Genomic DNA, 19,185 nt, shown 5'->3' on the forward strand with positions numbered 1-19,185 from the left:
TGGGCGCTGGTCCCCCAAAGCCCCGGGGACCACCACCTCCCCAGTGCTTCATTACAAATATGTGTGGGTGCCCTACGGCAGCCATAGAGACTGCCACCTCCCCGGGGCACTTTTCAATTGAGTGCAGGGGAGCCGCACGCCCCCCTGTGCCCCACAGCCCCAGGGACCACCACATCCAGAGGGCAATTTTTAAATTGCACTGCTAATTACCTCACAAATGACAGCACTAATGACATCTTTGATAATATCAATGTAGTATTTGCATTAAAAAATGTTGACCAAAAAATGCAAGGTGAGGGCGCAAGTTATAGTTACCTTAGGGCACGAGTTATAGTTATTTGAGATAACTCTAACTATAACAGGTGAATTTCTAGGGTGGCGTATGTTTATCCTGACCTAGTGGGCCTGTATTGTCAGATATGTTTCAAACACCCATGCATGATTACCTTGCCTCAGTAAATGCATCAATCAACAAACTTTCAAGATCAGCCCTCAATATCAAATAAGAAAGAGTACACGCTTAGCTTAAGTCCACTGACATGTCCACAGTGTGTACCCATACAACTGTGTGAGAAATAAAATATCTGTTAAAATTTTGCAATTTTATTGCATAGGAAAGAAGCAGCATCATAACACATTTATCAGCATATTATCCCAGGTCTACAACCATTTCCTCATCCATGTTCAACCCCCCTCTATGGAGAGTAGTAAATCTAACAATATACCTGGATTCCAACTTTTGCAAGGAGTCTGTCACCTCCCGGAATATTGGGGGGGACTTGGTCAAACACAAAACTGCAGTAAACATTCACCAAAATGCCTGGCCAAAGGATATTGTTTATCCAAGAGAGTAATGGTGCGCATATGCTCAGGAACTTGTTTTTTCACCCTATGCATTGTACTCTCAATGTAGTTCCTATCACATGGACATCTTAAAGCATACACACAATAGTCTAAGTTACAAGACAATCCCTTCTTGATAGTGAATTGCTGATTACTCCCTGTAATACTGAATGACCTCACATCCTTACTAATTTTACATGCCTTGCAATTTTTGCATGTTACAAACTCAGGTCTACGTATGAAACTCATTTGGCCTTCTGTTTTAGAAATCATGTTCTTACAAAGCATATTTTTCAGAGCTTTACTCTTCCTAAAGGTAGTGCTGGGCTGGAACGATACATATTTTGAAACAATGTCATCCATCTGAAGAATATGCCAGTGCTTTTGTAATATTCCCCTGAACTTATTGGCCTGTCTGCTATATGTTGTAATTAATCTGATTTGTCCCTCCTCTGTGAATGGTCTTCGTGATACTACCTGCAAGTCTTCCCTTTTGAGGTTTTTCTACTGTTAGCTGCCTTCTGTAGGGTCCTTCACCTATTTCTTCTTTTTTTTAAAGGCTATACTGTTGCTGCAATTTTGTCTGGCTCCTATAAGTTCCTTGTAGGGGATACTGTTTATCACGTTTTTGGGGTGTCTGCCGGTGGCATGAAGTATGGTACTACCCACAGTGGGTTTTCTGTGTAACAGTCTCAATTTTGGAGGTTGTGATCTCAAGTCTGAGATCCAGAAACTCCAAAGTATGTACATATATGTTGCAGTGAGACTAAGATTCACGTAATTTTGGTTAAGTAAACAAACACATTCTTCAGCCAATTGTTGTGTACCCTTCCAGATGACAAATATGTCATCTATGTATCATGCCCAGAGCATCACGTGGTCATCATATAGATGGATGTTAGATACAACCTTTTCCTCCCACCAGCCCATGTACAAACATGCATAACTAGAGGTAAAACAAGTCCCCATCACGGTGCCCTGGATTTGGTGGAATTATCGATTGTTAAAGATGAAAAAGTTGTTGTGTAGACAGTAACTAATCATGTCTAAGACCAAATCTGTGTGAGAAAAATATGACAGAGACCTTGCTCTCAAGAAGTTGTGGCAAGACTGTATTCCTAAATCATGTGGAATGCAGGTATAGAGACTACAGACATCGAGCCTCATAAGGAGATAGTCATCTTCCCAAGTGAAATCACTGATTAATTGAGGGAAGTCTGTGCTGTCCCTAACATTTAAGGGAAGTGTTTGTACAAACGAATGCAGAAAATAATCCACATACCGGGATGTATTCTCGAACAAGCAATTTATCAAAGACACAATCAGTTTCCCAGTGGGATTAACTAGATATTTGTGTAATTTTAGAAGTAAATATAATATTGGGATTCTGTGATGTGTATTAAGGAGGAATTGATATTTATCCCATTCTACAAGCCGTTGGTCTCTCCAGTCCATTAACTTATCCCAGTATGTTCTATTGGCCTTATCAATATCTAATTTACTGCAGCGTATATACCAATATATATATATATATATAAAATCATAAAATTTCAAATATGTATAATTCCAATTAATAATTTGTCAGTCAAAAGAATGCTTATTTGGTCATCAAACCATTATAAAAACATACATACACACACTCCTAAAATTACACTTTAAAATTTATATAAAGCCCTACAAAACAAGAATCTATCCAATAAACTTTCCATTGCACATATCCTTTTTTTAATTTAAAAACAGCACAGGATTAAAAATCCTTTAAAAAGTCTGTTACCACTACCAAAAATCTTCCTGCTGCACATGATACATTCAAATATTTCAGATCAACTAAAACTTAATGGCTTCCTTATTTTATTTTCTAGAACACTATAGTTAATATAAGTTGGTCTTAAAAATCATTTTAGGGCATAAAAAGATAATGACAACCCAAGAGGATATGAAAACAAGCACACTTTACTTTTAGCATGCAGGCACAATTACTTTTAATATCTACCAATGCCTTTTTTCACATTTCATTTATAAAATACATCAGTTGACCAATTCTCCATTTTAACAACTCATGTCGAATGGAGGGATTCGGTAGGGCATCTATAGAATTTTACCAAAGCTGCATCACGTGCTGTTACTATCTGTGATGTAGAGGTTGCAGAACTTACGTTACATGCTGATAAAATGTCCTTATATAGTACGTTGCATCTACCAAATCCAATTCATGGTTGAATTCACGCAGTTTCAAAACCATGTCTGTTTAATTTTGGGGACATAGCCATTCTATATCCTTCTTGAATACAGTCAGTTCAGTTCCATATTAGACCCTACATGGATATACACATTGATAATAACATGTTTCCGCAATGATTGTCTCTTATACATAGATGCTCCTGACAGGCTGAAATCCAGCTTCTCCTTACTTTTAACAATGACACAATTTTTGCTATTTTTGTGGAGATTAATATTAGCAGACCACCCAGTGGTGGACACGGACCCACTGCTTAGCTTTTTGGTAAACCTGCATAAAACCATCAATGACAGGCAGTTTGTCACACAGCCATGTTTCCTGAAAGCATATAATCTCATAGAATTCCATTACTTGTTTAAACTTTTCTAAATTTAACATTCTACTCAACCCTCAGACATTCCATGATTGAATTGGCAGGGTGTGTGAACTAATTGCTTCCTAATAGAGGTTGTGCAAGCTCCCGGCTTCTCTCTCAGCCAGAGATGGTAATCTCACATAGCAATTCCTCTCCTCATATATCCTCCTATACAGTGATGAGCAGAACTTGTGGAGTTATACTCCAAATAATTCTGCAGAGTTACACAAAACTCAGTGAAATTCCACAGAGTTCCGCCCACTCCTAGTAAGGGCATATGATCCTCATGGAAGATTGTTATTTAGCTGTGACAGTGCAGCGGGCGATCATAATTTATAATTGGATTCACTCTTTAAAACATAAACAAAAAGCTTATATTTGTCCTTTTTTGTAGCTCTGCAGCTTCATTTGCTTTCAGATTATAAACGTGTCAGGTGTCAATAAAAATCCTATTTTTTTAATGCTTTCTTCTTTTAAGTGAGCTCAATCAAAAGGTTGCCTGCATAGTAAGGATTGGGCTACCCCAGTTGAAGCTTTAACACTGCACAGAACTGCATCACAATTTTAAGACCTTTGCAGCATTCTGTTTCTAAGCGCTATATTCAAGTTTAATCTTCAAAAATTCATAACTTTGCTTGTGCATGTTGGATTTTTGTCATTTTGGTCTTGTTTTACTCAGAAAAGGTATTGGCTATTTTTCTAAAATGGCATTAAGTGATTTTGTGGTGTTTTCACTGCGTCACTGTGTGTGTTTGTACAAATATTTTACACATTGCCTCTGAGATAAACCTGACTGCTTCTGTCAACCTACCAAGAGGGTGATCAGGGGTTATTCTAGGTGTGCATCTCCATTACCATCACTAGCGTGAGGGTCCCTTCTTGGACAGAGTGCAAACTGACTGCCAACCAGAGAACTCATTTCTTACACTTCTCATATGAAGTTTCACTGTCATGTGAACTCTAGAACCTTGCACTGACATGCAGTGTGTGTGTCACGTGCATGCATGTGCAGTGAGTGTGTGACACATACAAGGCAGTAGAACTGTGTGTGTGGTGAGAGTCTGACTACTAGAACCAAAGAGATTTAATTTTGAATATCCCCCACTTTAGCCTGACATAATATGATGGTGATAGAGATTTCCAAGACAGTGGAAGTGCATTCCTGTGGCTCGTGAGTGGATAAACAGACACTGAAGTGTAGAAGGATGGTGGGAGTGCTATTGTTAGAAATTAAAAGAGGTCCTTGTAAGCGAGGTCTGCTGTCAGGAATTTTGCTGTTTTTTTTTCAGGAAAGCTAGAAACTATGGAATGATCTTCTTCTCGCCCCTTCAGAACTCACACTCATAATATAGCTGAGACAAGATGCTGTTTTTGTCATTCAGTTGTCTGCCAACTGTTTGAAAAAGTACTTATGGTTGCCTAATCACCGGGGACTTTGTCTGGAAATAATACTGGCTAAGAATAACATCAGTATTACTTCAGTTAACAAAGTGTCAGAAACTGCACCTGTCAAAAACACCATCTTCCTAGATTTCGGTTTGAGCTAAGCAATTATGTTTGTTACCCTAGTCAGAAAAGAGAACAACATTAAAATGAATGAGCTTTTCAGATTAACAGAATTCCCATCTATCTAGGCTATCTGTAAGGTACAGCACACATAGAAAGTTAGAAAAGTTTTAAACTGTGTCTAGCCATAGTATTTTGTAATGGAAACTACCTTTTCAGTACAAAACCTATGCTAGACATCACACACACACCTGTAGTGCACAACAGCACAGAGCGAGAAAGCAACAGCACCATATTCTAACAAATATGCTAAATGAATCTGTCTATATGAATAGATTGAGTGAAGAAGCAAAATATACAATACTGACCAAGTGTAATTCCCATACTCACAATCCGTTCACATAGAACTTGACTTTAGTGAATTTAGAAATTCGTAGACTTGGTAATAAAAAGGCAAATGTTATGCTTCACACTTTAAAAAAACATCAGAAATATTTCTCAATTTACATTTCATTACGTTCAAGAAATCTCTCAGTTTATTGATTTATTAGTGTCTCTTTTACACATGCAGTTTGTGAATTTCATCACAAAAGAACAAGTGAAATATCCATCAATTTGAGTTGAAAACTTTTTACCCATGAATTGTTTGCAGGAATCTGAAGAGCACCGGTCAACTTCTACCTCCTTTAGCATAGCACAGTTCTGTTCAGCACATTCTACTCATGTGTTGTTTGAAGCAGCACCATGACCGCTTTCTTGAAAACTGCTGTGTAGTTGCAGTCTCCCTTTGGCTTCAAAGTCACCATCAATCAATCAGTCACTTTTAGAGTGCGCTACTCACCAATAGAGTCTCAAGGTGCTGTAGGGTATGTCCTCAGGGTTCAGTCGAAGAGCCAGGTCTTGAGGTCCTTCCGGAACTGAGGTAGCGATGGCGACTCTCTGAGGTAAGGTGTTCCCACATTTTGCCAGAAGGTAGGTGAACGATCTTCCTCCAGCCGAGGATGTCTTTATTCGGGGTACGGTCGCGAGCAACTCCTGGGACGAGCGGAGAAGTCTACAGGGGAGTACCAGGTGATTCAGTGGTTGCGGTAGCTAGGACCAAGGTTGTGAAGGGCACATCTCTTAAAGGTCAGCCTGTAACGGTTAGGTAGTCTCTATGCTTCTGTTATTTTTTTAAGTTCAAACAAGCCTTTCAAGGTGTTTTACATAATACAACCATCTGATTATTATGTCAAAAGAGTAAACAGGTAAAATGTAAAAAAGAGGAAAAGCATCATAATATAAAAGCAAGTTAAAATAGTACAGAAAACTATTCTAAGGAGATATATAATATAGGAAACAGTATTTATTGTATCACATTATTATTAAACATTAAGCATTTTCAGTGTTTTAATTCTTTACTTTTGTCATGGGAGGTAGTGGAAGAAAAGGTGAATGAAAGAAAAAAAGATAAGCCACTGTTAAAAACACATTCCAATAATAAAATCTGTCAAAGCTCCAGCCAAGTCAGAGCAAACAGCTATGTCCCGGATGTGGGCACCCCCTGACATATCAGGAGCTGGCACTGGGGGTTGGTGGTCCCCAGGGCCATCATTGTCTCCTTGAGGAGGGCTGCATGGCCTCCCTCCAACCTATACAGCCCTGGAGAGGTGGTGGATACCAAGGCTGCAGGGGGGTGAGGGCACACCTCCCCAGCATTCTTAATCTATTTTGCTCTGGGGAGGCGGCGGTCCCCAGGCTGTGAGGGGCCACATGTCCACCTGCACTTTGTCCGAGGGAGGTGGTGGTCCCTGGGACTTTGGGGGGCCATGTGGTCCCCGCAACACTCTTAATCTGTTTCTCATGGGGAGGTGGTGGTCCACTGGGATGCAGGGGCCAGGCAGCCCCCCCCAGGCATTTACTTAGATCATAGCCCCGGTGAGGTGGCAGTCCCCAGGGGCTGACGGGGCCGGGTGCCCCCGCATTTACTTACATCGTAGCCCCGGGATATGGCGGTCCTGGGGCTGTGTGGGGGGGTGGGACCCCCGCTTTTACTTAAATCATAGCCCTGGAGAGGTGGGGGACCCAGAAATGGGGGGCGAGTGACCCCCCCTCCTCATTGAAAATGTCAATACCCTTGGTACCTGGCCCACCTGGGGGCTTAACTGAAACAAGCGCGGGAGCCTGCTTTTTTTTTTTTTTTTAAATGTTGACGGATCCACCACGACTCCCACAGAAAATGTTTTTAAATGTGTTTTTTTGCTCTGGGGGTTCCTCTGGGACCACAGCACCAGAGCTAAGGAGCCAGGGTGTCTCTAGCCTGGCCCATTTTCTCTTTTTAATCTTTTTTTCTGTGACTCAGCTTAAGCCGAGTCTCAACATGGCTGCCAACACCTCCTTATTGAAGTGTTGGCATCCAAGCGGGTCTCAGCACGAGATCAGGATTCGCATCTCCATAAATACAAATTTGGTTTTCTTTAATAAATCAGTGTTGTGGACAAGGCCAGGCTCCCTGTCCAAGAGCTACCTAAAGGCGGCTGGTGAGCTGCTGGTAGCTCCCAAGCTACCTGTTGGAGACACCTGGTTGCATCCTCAAACTGCAGGCTGTCTCAAAAAGCATCCTCTTTATTAATAAAATCTGGCATGAAAAGGTGACCTTTTTAATGGAAATGTATGATTATCACCACTCCTTTTTCCTTCAAATGACCCTCTTCATCCTTTTTCATCCTTTGCATGCCTTTTCTCACTGGGTAAACCTTTCTGAGACCAATTGCATGTTTGCCTAAATCTCTATTAATGTGTTTTCAGTCATGTGCCCGCCACTCATGTGCAAGATCACAACCTCTCCTTTTTAAAAGTTATACCCCAACCTGACAACACCTAATCTCCCCCTGTTCCTATATAATCCCAAATGTAAAGACATTAAAGTGCACTCATGGAGTGGTGTGCTTGAGCTAACAAAAGTAATCCCATAACAGTAACAAAAAATAACAATATGCTAAACGCCAACATTGGATCCCAGAGCAGCATGCCTCCCGGCGTAAAGCGCTTCAACGCCTCGTCGGAAGTATTAAGCGATATATCATTTGAAAACTTTTCTGAAAGTTCGCTGATTGAGCCTATTCTATGTACCCCAGAGGTGCTTGTTCCTTTTCTGGTGCCCCTGCTCTACGCCAGCTATCTTTTGCAGATGCGCCTTGTTAGATATGCCCGATTTACTCATACCCATGCGCCCTCTTCACGCCTCATTCCAGCCACCGCGCCAAGCGACATGTTCTTCCCTCTCTCTCTCTCTGCTTCGGGCATCCTCTATGCAGTTTCCTTGTCAAAACTTCCTGCAGGCTGCGAGTTTCAGCGCTTTTCCTGCCCCCTCCCCGCGCCCCGTGGGATCGCAACACACACAAACACTGCGCGCAGGCCAGCTCGCCCTGCCAGCACTCCCGCCCCACCCTCAGCGAGAAGGAGCGGCGCTCTCCCCCTGCCTCTCAGAGAAAGACCCCGGCTTCAAACCACCGACACTGAACAGCCGTCTCTCCCCGCGCCAGCATCCGCGCGGCCCTCTGGGTGCCACCGGGCAGCGCCTCATCCTGGGACCCAGTGAAGAAACTTCCCAAGAGGGGGAGATGGAAATGGGGTGTGAGTGTTTGAGAAGTGCAACTCTCTGATAGGCTGAAGAAGTGAAGCCTCTTCCACTGAGCCCTCTCACCCTCCAGAGGAGTCCTCCCTGACCCCAGAAGCATCCTTGGAGCCCTGTGGATTCAAGTAAGTTCCACACTCAGAGATGTCTGTGAGTTTCGAGGAGGGGAGTTATCACCCAGTAGTTGTGGACGAAGTAGGTTCTGCTAGCAGCGAAGCCAGCTCAGTGGGTGAATGCGCCTGTCATTCAAATATGCGTGCGAACTGTAGGTCATGGCTTCATACTTGAAAATGCTGGTGGGCCACCCGCTAGTCCTTTAACCATCACGAGAATCATTAAAAAAGTACCACTGAATTGGATACTACTACTAAAACCTCTGTTTTTACACTTCATCACCAGGGCAAGTTAGGTCTGCTCAGGGCTTTAAGCGGGGTGAAAAATCTGGGGTGGGGGATATCCCAAAAGGGCTTTGTTTAAAACACGTAAGGTAAAAATCTGTGCTTAGCACAATGTGCCTCCCTACCGGTATTTGCTGCCTCTTTGCATTCATGTATGTAATTTAACAAGTGACATTACAACTACCACACGCCAGGACTATTGTCTTTGTCAATGGTTGTTAGTTGCATAAGATAAATAATCGACAATGGCTTCATTGTATAAAATATTAAAAATGCTTTGGTTCTGAAAGGTTAAGACTGAAGTAACTATAACAAGTCTCTTTGAAGTTACATGAAAGGCAGTGAAGATTTTTTGCTGAGTTAAGATTTTTTCCCCCTAACAGTGAGGTCACAAATGGAGAGCCCGATAGGGATCCGTCTCTACACCTCCTTCTTAGAATTGTTGGTGCACCGGCAGGACCCGGCCCACTTAAAGCTCTGGGTCTGCTGCAATCTACCCTTGTGCATACCTATGTAGATTGGTTCCAAGCATTAACAAATGTAATAAGCCTGCCAATAGGGAACGTTCTCTGTATTGTCTTCAATAAGTTATTCATTCAAACAGGTTTTCTTTTTATTCTTAATGACTGAATACCATTTGTTCAGTCCTGTTTACTGGGTAACTGGAGTGGTGGTGCATTCCACTTCTCAACTGCTGGTGTGAAATGTGAGCTAGAGGGGAAAGTGTTAACTATGGATTCTAAAGGCTATACCCTCAGACGCTGCAATTAAATGGCAGTGGAGGACTAAATAAAAATATACACCAGAGCTGATTAAATTATGAGGCCACAAAAAGCAAATTATGTATCTTAATTTGGCAAATTATGTGCTGTATTATCCAATTAGTATTGTCATTTCAACACAAATTGACGCAAAGGGGTCCCAATACTGGTAACATACTCAGGTTTATTAATAAAAGAAAGTATATATATATATATATATATATATATATATATATATATGGACAAGATCTAACTGACAATCTCTTTCACCAAAATGTTGTTTCTTCCCTTGCATGGCAGAACGTGACATAATTGTATCAAAGACTGTCCATTCTAGCTTCCAGAGTAAAATTGTATACATCAGGCAATCCTGTACTCAGCAGAAAGCAAGAATATATGTACCTGCTTCATGTAATACAAAGGATGCATCTTTTATTCTGTCTAATCCAGTTATTCTTTTCAACTGGTGGTCAGTTTTGGTTTACTCCGTATCTTCCGTATGGGCTTCTAGGAGCACCTATTTGTATCAACACCTGTACAGAGCAGTACATTACTTTAAGTGTGTATAATGTAAAACTCTCGCTTGGGTGTACTAAAATTGTCAAGGTATCATGTCTTAAAAAAAGGAAAATATTTGTGATTTTTCTGTATTTTGGGCGCTCTTTCGATTTTGAAAATGTTTCTGTGATCCAACATATATTTGAAGGATTTACGAAGCAATACATTTTTATGACAAAGTAGGGATCGTTATTTCCACTCTGTTAGAATTACATTTAGTTATGCCAGGGTGTTTTTTATGCTGCCAACAAATGGGATACCCCAGTCCATCACCCTGAGACATTTATAAAGTTTGCTCAAAAGTTTAACTTCAAGAGTATCATTTAACACAAGAAACAAAACAGGAAACAATTGAAAGATGGCCAGGTAGCCCTTACAGAGTGTGTGCCACTGTCCTGCACCATCATGGCATGGGCATTACTGTTAACTAACTTCTGACCTGGCTGTGCTAGAAACATTTAGTTTTTGTTGTAATCTCACAATTTTGCAACCGATGGTGGAAAGTGTGGCAAGTGCTGTAAATCAATAATAATGTGGAAAGTGCAGTGTCTGTGTACGTTGTGTTTTTCAAGTGTCTCTACTTATAAGCGTGGTTGACCCATTTAACTAAATTGTGTGACCCTCTGCAAATTATCGATCTCTTTGTTGCCTCACACACTATAGCTCCCAATTTGACGCATTTATAAACACTTTAAACTCCAGAATTAAGTGATAAATACGAAGTGGTCATCATTGAGGAAGGCATCACTTTTGTCATAATTCATGTTATAAAATAAATTGCAAGAACTTAGACAAAGTCGAAATCTAAAAGACGTATTTCATGATGGCAATGGAGGAGACATCATGTATCTATATTATATTGTCCTGTTAGGTGTATTTGCATGGTGAGCTTTCTGTCTATGGCATGGCTTTGCAGTGACGCTGGCAGAGTTGTCAATTATGGATCCAACAGATCGGAGTTCAAATATTGGCATCTCGTGTGCATTACAAACTGTAACCTAGGGCAAATTGTGACGCTGCCTGGGCTTTGGGCTGTTATCTTTCTGAGCTGAAGCGCTTAGAATCAGGTTGAATGCTAGCACTGACGAGCATTTCCACTCATTGATCAAGAAATGATCACCTTGAAACCATTCTGAAATGTTGTGCTGCAGAAGCTAAGCAAATGAAATCAGTTGCTGAAAATGTGAAAATGCCACTGTGCTGAAATGAATGAATGGATTTTGCTTAATGGAACCCTCTCTTGGCATTTCAATTGTTGGGACAGAGTCACTGGGGATTAGGCGGTGTAAGCCTACCGCACAGTACTTGTCGATATAGTAGTGCTTTTCCTTGAGCTGATCTGTGGACAATTTAGAGTGCCTTGAACATTACTGTCCACTAGCTATAGTTAGCCAGTGGAGTGACTGCAGGACTGTTTATTCAATAGGTCTTGTCTCTGTTGATCAATGACTTGCATCACCTCTGCAGGGCTATGTTGGAGAGGTTATGATGCTCACGTACTCCATGGCTTGTGCACTTAAATGTATTTGTGGAAGTGGTAAAGTAACTCAGTGGGTTAACTGACCAATGCTGAAATGTCGCTGCAATATGCAGGTTGCAGGCATAAATGCGGCAGAGTGAATTTGGTCTCGCCACTATATAAAAAATAGGCATCTAATTTGCCCGGATAAAAAATACATGCATAAAGGAATTTGGCACTATAAGTGCTTTGGGTAGAAGAGCTGTACATGAAACAATTAATATTTATTCTGAGGGTAAGTACAATAAAATAACTGAATAACTGCAAGTCATACAATACCTGTAACTCACTATACAATACCTGTAAGTCATATGAAATGAATTTCAGATTCAATGAGCTTTTCAGGCATCTTTCCCAAACTGTAACTGATAAGAAGCAAATAATCACAAAATCTGACAACTGCACACCTGAAGCAGGAGTTCTATTACAGAACAACAAAGTTGTGTGGACGAACTGTATCTTCCCAGTAAGGTTTCCATCTCACTCCATCTCATAACAGAGCTTGTTTCGAACTTGGCTATTCATTTGGCGCCAAATGAATAGCCATTGGCTATGGAAGCTGTGGTTATGTACTTAATCCATTAAACCACCGGGACTAACACACATGATAATATCTGATAAAATCTTCAACAGGAAAGCCCAGGACTGGAAACATGGTGTCCTGATGACTTGGAGCTCGGAGACAACCCAGATTAAAAAAGCCTCTAAACCCCATCCGAAAACTAAGGACAACTGTTCTGTTAGGCTTTTGCCCATCCTATATAGAAGTTTTTTTTTTTTTTTTTTTTTTTTAAATTAAGGATTAAGGGTTGCACCTTTACCTCTGTCACAGGAACCAGCCAATGTAGAAAGTAATCTCCATTAGATGAAAAATGAGAAGTAATGCAAGGCCCTAAGTAGGATCCCCGCAGACTTGGCACTGCGGGGGCTCAATCAGGAACGATGTTGGATTATGTTCATTACGTCTCTGGCCATCATCTTCCAATCCAGACCTTGCCAGTCAGTTTGCTCCATTTTCTAGTCGGATAGCTGAGCCTCATTGGAAAGTTTAAGCCTCTTCCCCAGCCTGTAACCCATCGTCAACAGCAAATCTGCAAAAATAAATTGACTTGCTCATCATTTATGGGATCCTGGTGGAGGCGTATAATAGTTCTCCGCTCCCTTGTCAGTGAGAGCCTCTGTTCTTGGGACTTCGAAGAAGAAGCAATAAGACAACACATGAGTGGACACCAAGAATGTGCAAATGTGTCAGTGCTATTGAGAGCAGCGCATTGGCCGGCTGATCACAATACCTTTCTGTAGGTGACACAAAATCTTGAAGAATGCGTTCAAATATTAGTTTATACTGGATTACAACAAGAAGATGCCCAGCCACTCACATTCAACAGAAAGTGCAACTCTTAGTAGCAACAAAGAGATCACAGGTTGGCAGCATGGGCAACCTACAGTACTGAGAAGATTTGTGTTTTCTGTCACAATGGATCTGTGGAAATCTTGTCTATCTGTTCATCGGAAACAAGGCATGTTCTTAGATACTCTAATGAAACACAAATGTCACGTAGACATCTGAATAAGGAAAGGGAAGGTAGTCTAAAGGGCAATAAAAACTTCAAATGTTAATGGTTGAACCAACGTTTTTTAGCCATTCAGAGCGCCTCTTGTTTGCATTCTACTCCGCTGTTTTAGTGTCATCTGGGCTATTAAGGTAGGACAACATGCACATGCAAATCAATGTTGGCTGCAGCTCAACAGAGAAGAAAAATTAGTGGTAGGCCATGTCCCACTGCAGTGGAGCACAATGGATCCAAAGCATATTTCAGCTTCCGTGGTTTTCAGCAAAGAAGTGTGAAAACTTGGAAATGCTTCCACCAAAGTCCAATTTTGTTCCCCTGTGCCCGACACTCCCACTTTGTGTGAACATTTAATTTCTTGGTATCCTATGAATTAAATTGTGCTCCTAACTAAAGTGTACAATAGTTAGAAAACGAAGATTACATCGAATTATTCTGAGAAGTATATGATAGTCATGAGCACTTGCGTATTTTAGCCCTCTACTTTATCAGTTTGCATCTACAATTCATCCATCTCGCCAAATCACTACTGGGCGTTCATTTATTCAACTAGCTCTGCAAAGTAGCCTTGGCAGCGCGCTTATCACAATACAAATCAACTAAATACATAAAGATCCTCTAGAGATTCTCCTTGGCAGGCAAGCACAATACCATGGGTCAGTTTAATCGTATTAGTAAGAGCGAGGCATGAGAGGAAACTAGAAGTTTTCAAATGCTTGTCACAAGAAGCTAAAGAAACAATAACTGGTTGGAAAAAGCTGACCTGTAGCAAGAAATAGGAAGGTAGTTTTTAGTCAATTAGAATGAAAAGAAACTATGAGCAGAGCTTCCGTAATGGGGTGAATACCGATTCTTCCATAGCATACAAAGCGCTTACTGTAAATGTTGAGTTGATAGACTGATTCACCGTTTCCCCTTGGAATCCAGAGTAATACCCCATGAATTAAATGTTTCCCCTTGGAATTAAGTGTAATACCCCCTGAATTCAATGTTTCTCCTTGGAATCAAATGTAATAACCCCTGAATTCAATGTTTCCCCTTGAAATCAAGTGTGATGCTCCCTGAATGTTATATGTGGAACATATCTCAAAAATACAAACTGAAGTCTTAACAACACCCTTGCTTGAACAATATCAAAAGACTCTTCTTCAAATTAGACACGTGAATATCTTGAGATGCACATCCAGGACACCTAGAGCCTTAGTCCTAATTGGACGTATTTATGGAGGGGAGATAAAGGGGCCAGAATTATAAATTTCAGCCAGAATCTGTACACTCATTTATGTCCCCGGATTTGGATATAAATTGCAGGAAGCAGAATTCCTAGTTTCTTTCTCATTGGCTTTGCCTGAATTCGGGTAATATTCTTCTCAGAATTCCCACCTTGTCTGAGGATGTGGTAAATGTGAGTGAGGGGCTAGAGCGAGTCACTGTGAAGGTTGTAGGGGTATGATGGCAGCTGGGATCAGAGTATCCCAAAAAACATTACATTGCATGTCTTTGACATTTCCTCTCACATAATCCTTTTTTGCGATTACACCCTTTTGTTCGCCTTCCTCTTTCTATTTACTCCTTTCATGCTCATATGTAAGTTATCTTTCTGATCCTGACAATACTGATGCACATTGAAGCTGTTGACTGAAACCACATTTTGGCCATTCACACAGACGTCAACAGGGCTGTGGACAATAAAGAATCATATGTCCACAGATTAAAACATTCTACATAAAATTAATAGATTACTGATATTTTGTGCCCCAATTAGGCTCCTCGCATACCACGAGTGAAACACATCTCACTATTTTCACCTTAATAATATGTTATTTTGCTGTAACAATTTGGAGCAAACCCATTTACTGGGATTAACCCTGTCAAATCCTAGTAGTGTGCAGGGACCCTTTCATTCATATTCTATGATTATTCTGGATTGTAGGATCACACCCGATAGAACCAAACTAAACTCCCACCAAAAGTAACTACAGGCCAGATCGATCACAGAGAAGCAGTGCAAACTACAACTATCAATCAATCAATCAGGAATTTGTAAAGCCCACTACTCACCCGTGAGGGACTCAAGGTGCTGAGGGGGCGTGGAAGAAAGGGGGGGGAGGTGCTGCTACTGTTTGAACAGCTAGGTCTTGAGAAGTTTCCTGAAGTTAAGGAGGTCTTTGGTCTGGTGGAGGTGGGTGGGAAGAGTGTTCCACGTTTTGGCGGTGAGGTGCGAGAAAGATCTACAGCCGGTTGTAGTTCTGCGGACGCGTGGGACGGTTGCGAGTGAGAAGTCAGCGGAGGGGAGATGCCGGGTCGGGATGTAGAAGGAGAGTCGTCTGTTGAGGAATTCTGGTCGGTGTTGTGCAGTGCTTTGTGAGCGTGGGTGAGGAGTTTGAAGGTGATTCTCTTGTTGAGTGGGAGCCAGTGCAGGTTTTTCAGGTGGTCTGTGATTTGGCAGTGGCGGGGGATGTCCAGGATGAGGTGTGCAGACGCGTTCTGGATGCGTTGCAGGTTCTTCTGGAGTTTGGCCGTGGTTCCTGCCTAGATTGCATTGCCATGGTCCAGCTTCCTGCTTACGAGGGCTTGGGTGACTGTTCTTCTGGTTTCAGTGGGTATCTATTTGTAGATCTTTCGGAGCATGCAGAGGGTGTTGAAGCAAGAGGAGGAGATGGCGTTGACTTGCTGGGTCATGGATAGTAAGGGGTCCAAGACAGTATGCCTGAGGCCCTCGAATACTGACTCATGTTAGATCTGCACCTGGAAATAGCTTTCTGAATGTGCCCCCAATGCTACAGTAAATACAGATTATTACCATCATTCACAACTACAATTATATACTGCTGTAACACTCATTCACCTATGGATACAGCTTGCCGAAGTGATTTACCTAGTGGAGTTTGTAATGAATTTAATCACGTTTTTGGAAATGTCATTCCATAACATGTGTTATAGGAGTAAACCAATCCTTTTATTTCAAGCTTGTTGAGCAACTCACAAATGTAAATAATTGTCTCTAAAAAAATACATATTTCTGTATGGTGGAACTGCATATGTTACTGTTTGATGTGGAAAACCAATTAAATAAGACAACCATTAATTAGATTCTTCTCAGGTTAATGGTCTTATTAGAACCATCCTTAAATTAACAGAGTAGGCAGGGCCTCAACACATCTTGAAGGTTGCTTTTTAGCGTCTGACTACAGGCAGCTTTAACTTCCTTTTGTGAGCACTCAAGTAATCAATACAGGGCATTGGCATTTTGCGGACAGTTGCACTGTGGCATTAACTTTACAGGCTTTCGTACTCAGGAAAACTGTGTTTTTTATGCTCACACAGCCGGTGCAGATTTCTTCACAGGAGAAGCAGCTTCTTCTGTCCTGGATCAGACTTCACAATGGAGGCTTATGGCTCCTATAGCTGCACTCACCCTGCCCGTTGATAGGGCTCTCTCCAGATACATCTCCGCAGAGCTTCGCACACAGTGCAAGAGAGACATGTTGGACTTACCAATGCTTGTTTTAGAGATTTTCAACTGGACAGGACTTTTCTCTGCATACAGTCTCCCCACACTATCATGCGACCGCCCTTGATAAGGGTAAATAATGATTGTTCCAATTCAGTACCTTCAAGCACTCTGATAACTCTTACTCAGGACCTCTCATAGCTCTAAAGAGCAGGGCAGGCTTAACAAGTGTTGCAGCTCTAGGTCAAGTTACATTTCCTAAAACTGGCCTTGGCAAATAAAACCTAATAAAGTTCCCAACAGCCTCTCAGGAAACAGCTGACGGATACTCTCTCTACTCCCATAACATACCTCCAAATAACTTCTATCAGAACCCCGATACAACTCCAACATCTCCTCCTATGCATGTCAAAAGACTATTACACTGCCTGAAACAACACTCGTTTAGGACACTCAAACTCTCTACTATAATAGTGCACCTCAACCCCCCCGAGAACTCGCACAAATGCCACATAGCTGCCAACAGACCCTACAAAACCCCAACACATCTGAATAACTTCTTGATATCTGTAATTAAATTCCATCTGAATTTCTCACATAATTATTTGGTGTAAGATACCTCATATTTGAGCTGCTCCTGCTACAGTAAAAATCTGGGAAGTCCATACTGCTCCTTGAAGCTAGTTTTCTCATTACATTAAGACACCCTTGTACCGTGGTGCAGGGGTGACTGCTTGTGCAGAATTGTTTTTGTGGAAGCAGGGATACCTTCCTGCGCAATAACAATCTTTAGAGGCATATTCCTCTTTTCATGCATGCTGCTGAATGGAGCACACATGGAAAGGGGAATGTTCCAAGGAGAAATGAATATATTTCTCATTTTTATGCCTTTAGTAAATCTGGGTTGGTGTCAAAATACATGGGTGGATGAATGGGAACGTACATGCTCTGTCCATTTAACGCCTACCCAAGGGTGTAACACAAGGCAGGGCAAGGTGCTGTGTTGCTTTACTTTCCTTAAAAAAGCCCCACAAGGAAATACAAATCAGCACTTGCGCAGCTCTGTACATTTTGACCATCATTTTGCGTCATGGCTGCACCAAAAAGTGGGGCAATTATGAGGCAAAATATTAGGAAGTCTTTCCCCAAAGATGCAACATTAAATCCATTCTGTAGCTCAGCCTGGGTCTTACAAGACGCTCGTGATGACCAAACAACAACATAACAGAGCTCAAAGCAGACCCTCACAAAACTACCAGGAGACCCTTTGTCTCCACAGATCTTTAAATAGTCCCCAACAGGAAATCCATACTTAGATTGAAATAGACTGTCGCATAGCTCCAGTACAATCCTACATACTAACTAGTGGACCTTCTCTCATAACCCCACAGACCCTTAGACGACCATGACCCAACACTACAATAGTCCCTCTATAGGTTGTACTAAATATACCTCCAAAACACCATCACTTAGGACCTGATGTTCTATAAATCATTCCACAAAAAAGTGGTTGCAAATTGCACACTGACTTTTTGCGAATGGAGTAGTATTTTTTTACCTAACGAATGTACTCATAGGTCTCTTCAAAAACTACTTAATGGTAGGGAGTCACATAGCAACCTGCCTAATTAATATTCATTAGGCAGGATGCAATTTTCTATCCCCTGTGACTGGCTGCAAACACACTGATGGTGTCCTGCATTGGACATCAGACACCACTGCTTTGATTCCATTCCAAAGAGGATGAAAGCAGCCGGTGTTCCCTGGACAAATCAGTGTTGTTTTTTTTCACAACTCATTGGGAACATTCCCTGGTCCTTTGGACCACTGCCTTCTGCACTATAGGCTATCATCACAATTTCCAAAGCAGAAAGTGTCTCAAGGGAACTCTTCACCTTTGCGAATTAGTTACCACTCCATCTTGGGTGTCAGTAACTCATCAGTGGTTGATGCCCTTTTTATGCCACCTGCTATTTGTGATTTGGAAAGGTTTGCAAAAGATCGTTTATGAGTCAGAAATTATTTTCTGACTCCTAAAAGGGCTTTTAAACAGAAAATCCCATTGCAATCACTAAATCTGTGATTTTGCGAATTTCAGGGTTTGCAATAGCGGCTTTGTGCATTATTACATCAACCCCAGTAGTTGTAAGTCTACCACCTTTTCAAGTGCTCTTTTTGGTTGCCTTGGGTTTCGATTCTATGTAAACAGGGGCAACTGTGCAATGCACAACCTCTGCTTAAAGACCACACTCCCACATAAGAGGATCTCAGGTTGGTATTGTTGTAAATATTGATTCGTTTTTAGAAAACATACAACATCCTAGAGGAAAGCTTGATCAATGACCTACCAATACTGCCCGTCATC

General features: G+C 41.5%; 1 protein-coding gene across 2 annotated transcripts in view; it reads left to right on the forward strand.

Moving 5' to 3' along the window:
* The first annotated feature begins 8,352 nt into the window (after window positions 1-8,352).
* PEAR1 (platelet endothelial aggregation receptor 1) overlaps window positions 8,353-19,185 on the forward strand; it is a 273,016-nt gene continuing 262,183 nt past the window's right edge. For both annotated transcript variants that reach the window (XM_069217862.1, XM_069217863.1), the window contains exon 1: window positions 8,353-8,684. The gene's annotated coding sequence lies outside the window, so the exon portion shown is untranslated. The remainder of the gene's footprint in view (window positions 8,685-19,185) is intronic.

This window comes from Pleurodeles waltl, chromosome 12 (genome assembly GCF_031143425.1).
Source record: "Pleurodeles waltl isolate 20211129_DDA chromosome 12, aPleWal1.hap1.20221129, whole genome shotgun sequence".
Classification (NCBI taxonomy): domain Eukaryota; kingdom Metazoa; phylum Chordata; class Amphibia; order Caudata; family Salamandridae; genus Pleurodeles; species Pleurodeles waltl.